Below are 12,540 nucleotides of genomic sequence, written 5' to 3' on the forward strand. Positions count from 1 at the left end.
AGGAGACTCCACACCCACAAGATCCCTCTTCCTTTAAGCCACAGATTTCCTTCATAATGGTTTTGTTGTAATTACTACACAACAACATGAACTTGTTGTTTTATTGTGAAATGCAATTAATCATTTGTAAAAGAAACCTGCAGGTGATAGTTCCCCTCAACTCCAACTCCTCTCCTGCTTCCCCTTTGTTACAGTCACGAAACAGCAAGTACATGTAAGAGACATATATCATGAGATGTAGTGTGTGGGGTAAGGACCAGAAGCTCTGGCTTGCATGAATCTATCTATCTATCTATCTACATAGATAGATAGATATAATCTGCAACAAGTAGGAAATGTGCAATACAGCATCACTATATCATAGAAGGCACTACTGCATATTACTTTGTATTTTACCCTAAAATTCCCTGAACCCATAGATAGATAGATATTGGTTCAGGGAATTTTAGGGTAATATACAGTAGTGCCTTCTATGATATAGTGATGCTGTATTGCACATGCAGTAGCAGGTTCATGCTAAAAACTGTTGCTTTGCCATGAGTTGTCCTTTAACCCTTTCGCTGCCAAGGACGTACGTCGTACGGAGCTACAAAAGTGCTTACAACAGTAAAAAAAAATAAATACAAAATGTAAAAAAAATAAAGTGTAAAAAAAAAAAAAATTAAAAAAGCACAACCCCTCCCTCCCCCCACATAACATACACATATTGAGGTGTACGCCATGCACATGCGCTGCAGTGCGTTGTTAGAACGCATCGCAGTGCATGATTTTTTTAATGTATTTTTTTCTTTTAAAAAAAATTTAATTAACTGTGGCAGCGCATGGCAAAGCTTTGTGACGCATTGCCATGCGTTGTGATCTTTGTGTTGCAATAAATATACGCCTGTATCATTTTATCACAACACAAACACCAACACAGCGTGAAAACAATTTTTTAACATAAGTTCCTTTTTTACAGTTTTGCGTACCGTAATTTTTTTACCTTTTCGCAAAAAGGCGCAATTTTAAATTTGCAAATATTTGTTATTTATTAACTCAATACAGTTTTATCTTTTAGATTTAGTCAGAAAATTATTATTTTTTGTGCACTGATAGTGATTTTGGTGTGTTTTATCAATTGAATTGTGTATTTTTATCGGTTTAATATTAATTTGAGAAACATTTGCGCAATTATCGCAGGGCCTACAAATTTAGTATCACCATCTTTTTATTCTACCGGGCCTGCGCTTTCAGAAAATATATGGTTTGGGGGGTCTTTTACAAACGCTAGCAACGCAGCAGTTGAAAATCAAACCAATAGGAAAAAATTGCAGAAAATTCAAAAATGGCTTGGCCAGCTGATTTGAAAAATGTTCCGGAGGGCTTGGCAGCGAAAGGGTTAAGGCATGCCTAGAACCCCCCCTTAGTACAGCAATACTTACCTCTGACCCATCAATCTTTACTCTATGACCCTGCCTGGAGCCGCACAGCCTTCTTCCAAATGCATCCCCGCTATGTCCTTTTCATCCTGCGCGTTGCAGCCCCCAACCACTCTGATAGGGGAGAGTTGCACTCTGAAAGACTGCTGGAGGCCTCCCTGAGTATGGCTCTCCATTGGAATGAATGTAACCATGAATGCATGTACAGAATGAAGAGGATCGGGTGTGGATGCTTTCGGAAGAAAGGCTCTGTGACTCAGGGCAACCCAGTGAAGATTGACAAAAGTAGTATTGGACCAAGCAGGTTCCATCTTAGGGGGTGGGGGGTATACCCAAAAGGACAACTTAAGAAGTGTCCCTAAACTGTCAACATTGCCCCCCCTCTTGACGGAATCAATTTTTTACTTTTTTTGGCACAAAAGTAACACATTTATTTTTCAGTTACTACATAACTGGATGGAATGACTTTTCTATCAGGCTGGATTTCAGCTTTAGGTCTATATGCCTCCAGTATGGCCCCGGCTCTCTCTCACACTCACACACCTGTGTTTTATTATTGGGTACTACGTCTACACAATTTAGTAAATATTCTCTCCCTGAGATGACAGAATGCCAGTCGTGTACTCCCTCCCTCCCTCCCAGTGACCGGCTAAAAATGCTGAATAGAAGCAGATGTGGATGATGATGATGGCGGAGATAGATGGTAGTGGAGGAAAGATGGACAACAAATTTATCAGCATTACTCTTTAACAAGAACACGTCATCAATAGAAGTTCTAACATAGAACTCCATCTTCTGAAGCTGAACAGCTTGTCTCCACCTCTCTGAGGTAAAAGTTTCTTACACTTCAACTATGTCTCGACAGATCTCTACTAAGACGAGCAGTACCATTAAGACAACCAGTCCCTAAAGAGCATTATTACTAAAGACGAGCAGTACCATCAAGACAACCAGTCCCATAAGAGCAGTACCATTAAAACACATGCAGGGCAGACTTAAATCTTAGAGATTGGCTGTTTTTCGCAATGTTGTAAGAGCTTTGTTTTCCATACGTTGTCACATAAACATGTCTGCTTGGTTTTTCAGAACAGGCTTGTTTAGATGATACCTCCCATGCTGGTGGATCTTAGGGAAGGACAGTAATCAGACAAGGTACAGAAAACCAAGCTGATTGTCCTCCATCTCCCCCAGAAACAAATGACTATCATTTTATCCTAATGGTACAGCTTGACCCATGTTATAGTAACGTTTTGTTTGCATTCACCTTTATTTTACTACTTATAATAAAAGGGAAAGTTTAACAGGTTTGGGTAAACTTTATAGTGCAATTAAAAAGCCAATGATGTCTTTAGAAGCTGTTGAGTTTAGAAAATATGCCCACCTGCAGCCGTACCCCCCTTTCCAATTTAGGCCAGTGGTGTGGTGGACAAATGAATATGGAATCCAGGAGCCAACAGGCTTTTATTTAGGATCCAGTTCCACTGACAACAACCTCAAAGGTTGGGTGCCAGCCGAATTTTGTAGGGAGCGTTGGCAACCCGGCTCCTGGGATTTGTCCAGCGCTGGTTTCTAGGCCCTGCCGAAACAATACCCCGGCCGGGGAAGCATATAAAACTGGTTATGTCTCCAGCCTCTGTATAGGAACTTCCAGCATTTTCCTCTCTGAGATTGTTGCAGAGCTAATATTACAAAATCCATTTGTTCTAGTTCATTAGTAAATCAGGTCGTTGTGCCAGGACAAACTTCCTGCTTTCCTTTTCTTCAACTATATATAGGTCTACATTGACCCCCATCCTCTGCGCCGGGCACAGAAAGGATGAAGCCGAGCAGCAGATTCATTAGAACCATATAAGACATGCTATACAACTCTTGTAGCTGCAAGTTTTCAGGATCCCTTTACATCCCCGTCCTCAGGCTTCGTACATTTCACTACCTTCAGTACATCCCCGTCCTCAGGCTTCGTACATTTCACTACCTTCAGTACATCCCCGTCCTCAGGCTTCATACATTTCACTACCTTCAGTGCTGCAAAACCAATCAGTTTGCTGCTCTTTCACTTTACACCTCTCTTTGGGCCAGATGTGAGCAGCACACATCCTCCCCTGAGATTCTTCATGTATGTAAAGATTATCGTATGATAATAGCGGGTGGTCCCGCGATCGTACGATAATCAGCAGGTGTATGGAAGGCGTGCGACCGTTTCTACTGCACGGTCGCACGTCTTTTGTCTTCCGAGCACGCTTGAAAAACTGACGAAAATCTTCAGATTTTTGGGCGAGTTAGTGGCGTGCCCGGAAGACAAATGCTTAACGCGCCGGTGTGCGCACACTGCCCGCTCAGCATTGGAATCATCAGAAGCCCTCCCCACAGAGGCGAGGACGTCCAAGGTGGGTAGATCGTACCAGCTTTTCATTACCTTACAACCCTCGCAGGATGAAAGCCGTGCCATGGTTGTAAGGTGTGTGGGCAGCTTAAGAGGAAGTCTATACAAATAATGTCACGGGGGAAACCTGAGAGTATTGAAGTGATGCGCAGGTTCTGCATGTTTATCCTGCGTGGCCTGGAATCCTTCATAGAGGAGGAGCATGTGTAGCAGAGCAAGTCATAAGTCTTGTAGAAGAGAGAAAACATGCATTTACATTCCACTCACACATGAACATTCTGCATTCAATGGACTTTTAATGAATGCGCTGCATTCTTTACTACCGTACAGTGCGTTCTTTACTACCGTACAGTGCGTTCTTTACTACCGTACTGTGCGCTGCGTTCTTTACTACCGTACTGTGCGCTGCGTTCTTTACTACCGTACTGTGCGTTCTTTAGTACCGTGCGCTGCGTTCTTTACTACCAAACTGTGCGTCATGTAGTACCGTGCACTGCGTTCTCTAATAACCAAACTGTGCGTTCTTTAGCACTGTGCGCTGCGTTCTCTACTAACAAACGGTGCGTTTTTTAGTACCAAACTGCGTTCTTTAGTACTGTGCGCTGCGTTCTTTACTACCAAACTGTGCGTTCTTTACTACTGTGTGCTGCGTTCTTTACTACCAAACTGCGTTCTGTACTGTGCGTTGCATCCTTTAGTACTGTGCGCTGCGTTCTTTAGTACTATGCGCTGCGTTGTTTACTACCAAACTGCATTCTTTACTACTGTGCGCTGCATTCTTTACTACCAAACTGCGTTCTGTACTGTGCGTTGCATTCTTTACTACCAAACTGTGCGTTATGTATTACCGTGCACTGCATTCTTTAGTACTGTACGCTGCGTTCTTTAGTACTGTGCGTTTTTTAGTACTGTGCGGTCTTTAGTACTGTGTGCTGCGTTCTTTACTACCAAACTGTGCGTTCTTTGGTAGTAAAGAACAGAATGCACAGTTTGGTAGTAAAAGAACGCACAGTACTAAAGAACGCACAGTTTTGTAGTAAAGAATGCAGTGCACGGTAATACATAACGCACAGTTTGGTAGTAAAAAACGCAGCGCACAGTACTAAAGAACGCACAGTTTGGTTATTAGCGCAGCACAGTGCACTGCGTTCTTTACTACCATGCACTGCGTTCTTTAGTACGTGCGCTGCGTTCTTTACTACCATGCGCTGCGTTCTTTACTACCGTGCGCTGCGTTCTTTACTACCGTGCGCTGCGTTATGTAGTACCGTGCGTTCTTTAGTACTGTGCGCTGCGTTCTTTACTACCAAACTGCGTTCTGTACTGTGCGTTGCATTCTTTAGTACTGTGCGCTGCGTTCTTTAGTACCAAACTACGTTCTTTACTAGTAAGCTGCGTTTGTTAACAACCAAACGGTGCGTTATTTAGTACTGTGCGCTGCGTTATGTAGTACCGTGCGTTCTTTAGTACTGTGCGCTGCGTTCTTTACTACCAAACTGCGTTCTGTACTGTGCGTTGCATTCTTTAGTACAGTGCGCTGCGTTCTTTAGTACTGTGCGCTGCACTCTTTACTACCGTACTGTGCGTTATGTATTACCGTGCACTGCGTTCTTTAGTACTGTGCGCTGCATTCTTTACTACCGTGCTTTTTTTAGTACTGTGCGGGCTTTAGTACCGTGCGCTGCGTTCTCTACTACCAAACCGTGCATTCTTTAGTACTGTGTGCTGCGTTCTTTAGTACCAAACTGCGTTCTTTACTACTGTAAGCTGCGTTCTTTAACAACCAAACTGTGCATTCTTTAGTACTGTGCGCTGCATTCTTTACTACCGTGCTTTTTTTAGTACTGTGCGGGCTTTAGTACCGTGCGCTGCGTTCTCTACTACCAAACCGTGCATTCTTTAGTACTGTGTGCTGCGTTCTTTAGTACCAAACTGCGTTCTTTACTACTGTAAGCTGCGTTCTTTAACAACCAAACTGTGCATTCTTTAGTACTGTGCGCTGCATTCTTTACTACCGTACTGTGCGTTATGTATTACCGTGCACTGCGTTCTTTACTACTGTGCGTTTTTTTAGTACTGTGCGGTCTTTAGTACCGTGCGCTGCGTTCTTTACTACTGTGCGCTGCGTTCTTTACTAACATACTGTGCGTTCTTTAGTACCGTGCGCTGCGTTCTTTACTACTGTGCGCTGCATTCTTTACTACCGTACTGTGCGTTATTTATTACCGTGCACTGCGTTCTTTACTACTGTGCGTTTTTTAGTACTGTGCGGTCTTTAGTACCGTGCGCTGCGTTCTCTACTACCAAACCGTGCATTCTTTAGTACTGTGTGCTGCGTTCTTTAGTACCAAACTGCGTTCTTTACTACCAAACTGTGTTCTGTACTGTGCGCTGCGTTCTTTACTACCAAACTGAGTTCTGTACTGTGCGTTGCATCTTTTAGTACTGTGCGCTGCGTTCTTTAGTACTATGCGCTGCGTTGTTTACTACCAAACTGAGTTCTGTACTGTGCGTTGCATCCTTTAGTACTGTGCGCTGCGTTCTTTAGTACTATGCGCTGCGTTGTTTGCTACCAAACTGCGTTCTTTACTACTGTGCGCTGCGTTATTTACTACTGTGCACTGCGTTCTCTAGTACCAAACTGCGTTCTTTACTACTGTGCGTTTTTTAGTACTGTGCACTGCATTCTTTACTACCGTGCGCTGCGTTCTTTACTACCAAACTCTGCGTTCTTTAGTACAGTGTGCTGCGTTCTTTACTACTGTGCGTTCTTTAGTACTGTGTGCTGCGTTCTTAATAAAGAAATTAAAACCCAAGAAAATGTCAAACGCAGTTGAAGCTCAGCAGATAATCAGCTGGATTAATGATCCTAAACGGCAATAAACGCAGGCAGCAAATGAGAGTAGAAAGGCAGGCTAGCTGCCAGGCATAATCTAGCTGCATGTCCCCAATATAGAGTACGGTGGTACCTCGGGTTCACAAACTTAAATTTGTTCCACGATTCTGGTCGCGAACCGAATCAAACTGCGATCAGACCGCGATCTGGACTAGAAGAAGCCACGACCATGCGTCAGAGCGGGGAAGATGGCTGCGTTTGTGTTAGTCGCCCGATGCGGAGTCTGCGAATGGAAGCAACATTTTGCTGCACTTCCTGTTGGTGAACCGACACATTACTGTGTAACATTGACAGTTTTGTAATACAAATGTGTTTTCTCTAATTGGATCCTCGGAGGAGACCAGGCAAGCCCATAATATGTAATGGAGGAGGAGATCTCACCCCTGGATAAGAAGCTATTGGGGCCATTCCACAGATCTACAGAAATGGCACTCACTCTACACAGAGGTAGAATAGTTTACCCCCAGAAGTTTCTTTACAGGCGGCCACATTATAAGAAACATGGCTGATAGTTTCAGGTTCCAGTTTCCTAGCAGACTGCACTTGGCCACCAGCTATAGGACGCAGGTTCGTGTATACGTGGCAGACTAGAAGAATACTTTACAGGAGAAGCCTTGCATTACAATGACTATTCCTCTACTTTACAACGGAGGAAAGAATAACTGAATGTACAAAGAACTAATATTTAAACATCCAATCATTGTAATGCAAACCTCTGGAACAAAACGCATGCCAGAGCCAGAAAGCATAGGTCAAATGTCTGAAATAAAAAAGTAAGCAAGCAGCAAATAATGAACCATCCTTAGCCTGGAAGCTGTAGGAGGTCCATAGATTTCCATGTATCCATCGTGCTGGGCCAGGATGCCACGTGCGGTCTGCTCGGATGTTTTACAGTTCTGGATAAAGCTTCATCACATGGACAAGGTTAAGGGCTGACACATTCCACGCGGGTGCGATAGTGCCAATCACCAGAGCGGAATTACTCACACCCTTTGATCGGGGATGAAAGACGTCTTAACCCTTTCCAGGGCAGGTAGTACCAGGAGGTGTAGAGAGGCATTCTTATTATGTAACTCTATAATAAATTGGCACATTTTCTCTGCCTCCCTACTGCTGGAAAACATTCAGAACCGGCCCGATCAAATGTATAATGATAAATCTTCATTTTAAAGCGACCTTCACCCTCATCTATTCAAAGAGACCTAGCGCCAAATTCCTCATGATAACTGCATACTAAATGTCTAAGTAACACTTGTAAGAAGACAAAATAGAGGAGGTCATTATTAGGTATGCACCGATAGCGGGTTTTTTCAGTTTCGAGTACCGATATTTTGCCTTTGGTACTCGCCGATACTGGTGGCATGGAGCCGGCTTCCTGGGCAATCAGCATCGAGTCGGCTGTTCGGCCAATCAGGAAGCCGGGAGGCGAGTCATTACTCTCCACCCGTCTTCCTGATTGCCCGGGAAGCCGGCTCCATGTTCCCCCTAGTGAACTGCGTGCCGACGTTCCGGTATCGGGGAAGGTATTGGAGCGTTTGGGCGAGTACAAGTACTCACCCAAATACTTGGTACCGTACTAGTATCAGTACATCCCTAGTAATTATCCACAGTGGGGACATAGAAAGAAATTTGAACTTCACAGAGGAGTTAACACTTTCCCACTCTTTCCAAAACCTAAATGTTTGACTTTGCATACACAAAAATAATTGTCTAGCAAAGTAGCGATGCACCGAAATTTTGGCCCCTGAAACATTTTGGCTGAAAATGGCACTTTTGGCAAATGGCTGAAGTACCATGATGGCCAAAAATTCAGTGCCTAGCTTCTCTCCCCCTCACTGGGCGCCAGTCTGTGTGCCTTCTGATGCAGCAGACGGTGTCCAGCGTAGCGGAAAGAAGTTTTCAGGAGGCCGAGTGGTGTGGGGTAGGTGCCAGCTGTTATCGTTACAGGAGGCAGAGCTCTCCTCCCGGCTCCGCCTTCTGTGTCAGGAGGCCGCGTGGTGCCAGCTGTCATTACAGGAGGCGGAGCTCTCCTTCAGCACCTCCCAGCTCTGCCTCCTCTGTCAGGATAGAGAGCAGTGAGTGGAGGACAACGTTGTGATCGGTCACTGGAGGCGGAGCTTTTCTCCCCCAACGCGATCAGCTGATCGTTGAGTGTTTGTAAATAACTGGACATAGTATGCTTACTGTGTCCCAGTTATGAATGAATGGGAAGTATTCTACATCACTTCATGTTCATTCATGATTGTGAACATAGTAACTCATTACTATATCCACAATGTATGAATGAACAGGAACACTCAGTATAGAGACTTCTTGTTCATTTAGTGCTGGGGCTGCAGAAAGAGATTGTGTACTCATTTCCCTTTTAAAATAGAAAAAGAGATCAGAGTCTGTTTTAGACCCCCCAATATTTCCCCAAAGCCCCCAACAGTAAAGTAACAAAAAGATAAATAAATAAAAATATAATTAAAACATTTTTGAAAAAGGTTGGAAAAAATAAATTCTGTTTTGACCTGACGATTTTTTATTTCCAGGAGCGATCTCAAAATTCTGTTTAGCTGCATCCCTACTAGAAAGTAGCCAGGCGGGAAATAAATCTGTAGTAGAGTTTTTAACTCGCCAGCCAAGAACATGCGGACTTTATAAAAATGCTGATCCTGTATCCCATCATTGTTCACCATGAAAGAAGTGGATGGGTGGTAAAAGATCAAGTTATAGCAGCCTGCAGGCCTCAGCATGGTCCATTCCCTCAGGACAACATTCCTCCCAGGCTTTGTCACTCTCACTATTGTCTTCAGGCCGGTACAGTTTAATATAGAGAAATCCTCTCTCTCTCCGGTCCACCTGTCCTGTTTTTCCAGTGCAAATCCCATGACCACCTTCTACATCAGGCTTGCATTGCTTTCCTGTTATAGAAATGTTCAGTGCTATTTGCATACATTGTATTTCCATTTTGGGTCAGATTAAATACAAATGACTTCACAGAACCACGGAATGCAATCAGTTCATTAAAATGTTCATTCAATATTTTTTTCCGCTAAGATTTCACTATATAGCTGCTGGTCTGGCCAGATTATTATGACCACCTGACTATTGTAGGCAAATTAGCTATAATTTAGTGTTGAAGTTGCTAGAGGGCCAGACCATTATAAATAGGGAAGCCGGTTGTTTACCACGACAGTAGAAGTGATTTTTTTCTGAAGATACGGGGAAACAACGCGATTTAACAGCCTTTGTACGTGGGATGATTGTTGGCGCTCGGAGCCATGGAGCGAGTATCAGCAAAACAGCAGAATTCGTTAAATGTTCAAGAGCAGCTGTTGTTAAAGTGTTTAAAGACTGGACTGTCAGCCGAAAATCTGGGTGTGAACGTGCGAATTGTGGCCGTCAGCGACTAGTCAATGTTAGGGCAGAACGGGGGAGGGGCAAGACTGGTACAAGACAACAGAAGGGCAACAGTGCCGTGTCAGATTCCTCGCATCACCTTTCACCATCTCGTGGAGTCACCGAGGCGGCCCAACGAAGTCATCTCGTGGCCCAACAAAGTACTGATGGGGTGGTCATAATAATCTGGCCACTCAATGTATATGTCACAGGCATTGCAAACTTTGGTGCATCAAATACAATAAAAACAGACACTAGACTAGCGTTGGTTATTGCACGCAAACATTGCAATCTTACACCAACACATATAACAAAAAGACACAATTACCAAACACCACACATTTAAAGCGCAGATATGAAAGGGTTCCTATTTACATGTATACGTTTTTAACTGTTGAGTTTCTATTGGTTTATAACCTGTTTTCTCTTTAACAGGGAGCTGTGGTGGAATGGAACGATCGTACAGTAAAGAATATGTGCACCATGGGCTGGCATTTAGACATGGCGATGGAAAGATCTACTCGTATCTAGGAGGAGATGCTACATCTAGAGCCGGACCCAACTACACTGGAGACTTTTAGATCATCCCGCTGTGTAATAATACTGCATTCTTTATAAGATTACCAGGTACAGGAAGCAAAGTACAGTGCCCACAGCAAACCAATCACAATCCATCTACTACAGTCTGACTTCACTAAAGTGAATCTTGATTGGATACTGGGAGCTCCGTATATTATATAAATCACTGGGAGCTCCGTATATTATATAAATCACTATGTGTCACTATGGAATTCTCTTACTGAGAATGTTTGATCTAACACTGTAATAAATGTTCTTTCTTATCATTCTGGTTTTTGTTTTTATTCCCCACCTTCCTCCGCTCGACATAGTGAGGGAAATGTTATAATATGAAAACCATTTGAACATGCATACAAAAGAGATGATTATCACATGACTATTTCCTAAAGAATACAGCCACACATATGTCAACATGTCCGAGAAAGAGTTGTGTGTATTGTATTGCTTTGGAGACAACAGTAATGCAGCAATAATCATATCATCCTATGTAAAGTCTACAACAGAAGAGGCTGCATTCACCTACACAGCACTTATTTATGTGACGGGTGTTCATGAATATATCCAGAAAAGTGTACAGGGATGAATGAGGTGTTTTGGTGTCAGGACCCTCAGGAATAAAATGGAGAGTAAACCCTTTAATTAACTGCTCCTATGCAAAGCCACATTTAATTAAAAAGGCCTCCACCCAAACTAATGTCAGCTTGGCTGGAGGATGATGGGAGCAGCCTGCAGATTATATTTCTGCTCAGCCATAAAGAACCCAGTCACCCCTCAATCACCAGGACCACCCAGAGGATACCAGGGCTCAGATGAGGGTGTCCCATCTTCTCGATACTACTGATCGGGATTGCCCTCTGTGGCATTCTAGCTTAAAGGAGAACTATGACATGAGTGATTTCCACTCACCTCATAGTTCTAGCCGACCTGTGACAATGAGACTGTCACAGGTGGGCTCAGTAGATCGGGAGGTGAGCGAACACATACCGGCGTTCGCTCACCTCTCGATCCTGCCACGGCTCTCTGCCGTGACAGGGGAGGGGCTGGATTCCCCCCTCCCCGCTCCGATCCTCCAGCGCTGACTGGCGGAACGGACGGGGGAGGGGGCGGTACAGCTGGCTCTGCCTCTAGATAGGCAGAGCCAGCTGTGACTCACGCAGCTGGGCGGATCCCGTCATCTACGCCGGGATCCGCTCTGGCTGCGGCGTCTCAGTATACCGCTCAGTATACCTACCGTGTAGCTCGCGGTATACTGAGCTTAGGGTAACGGGAGGACGCTAGGGTAACGGGAGGACGCCTCCCGTTACCCTAAGGAGAACTATGGGGGAAAACACTGACCCCCATAGTTCTCCTTTAACTCAGTACTGGCCCCAGCCTTAGGAAACTACAACTTTCCTGGGCAATTTCCTGTTTCAGCCAGTTTCTGACAATGCCATTTACCTGGTTGTGATCTCAACCTGAATATTTGTAATCACTGACTTGGAACAAATATGCAAATCGGTAAAGTTAGTATTCCTTACCTGCATACTTGCCTGGGTCTTTAACTGGAGAGTATTGAGCAGCTAATCCTGACAACCAGGCAACTAGCATTTCAGAAGAAAAGTTCAGCAATGTCACTTTCCATGTTTCTCTCATGGCCAGGTGTCCATCATGCCCTGTGGTCAGGCCCAACACTTGCTTATCATATTCTGCTTGCCACAGGCTGAAACACTGCCTGACCTTGGGAGGGCTACAGTGATTCCCTGGGATCAGTGACTTACATTATTGGTGCTGGAGGAATAAAATAACGGCTAAGCAACCAACATTTTCAGAAGTTTTTACATTTCCCATAGAGTTGTATGGGGAGAGAAGTTGTTCTGGTGCAAACAAAAGCCCTTAGTCTG

General features: G+C 44.1%; 1 protein-coding gene across 3 annotated transcripts in view; it reads right to left on the reverse strand.

Moving 5' to 3' along the window:
• The window catches only part of EDN3 (endothelin 3), an 80,423-nt gene that overhangs the window by 5,687 nt on the left and 62,196 nt on the right, over window positions 1-12,540 (reverse strand). The window lies entirely within an intron of this gene.

This window comes from Nanorana parkeri, unplaced genomic scaffold (assembly GCF_000935625.1).
Source record: "Nanorana parkeri isolate BGI_ZX_2015 unplaced genomic scaffold, ASM93562v1 scaffold50, whole genome shotgun sequence".
NCBI lineage: Eukaryota > Metazoa > Chordata > Amphibia > Anura > Dicroglossidae > Nanorana > Nanorana parkeri.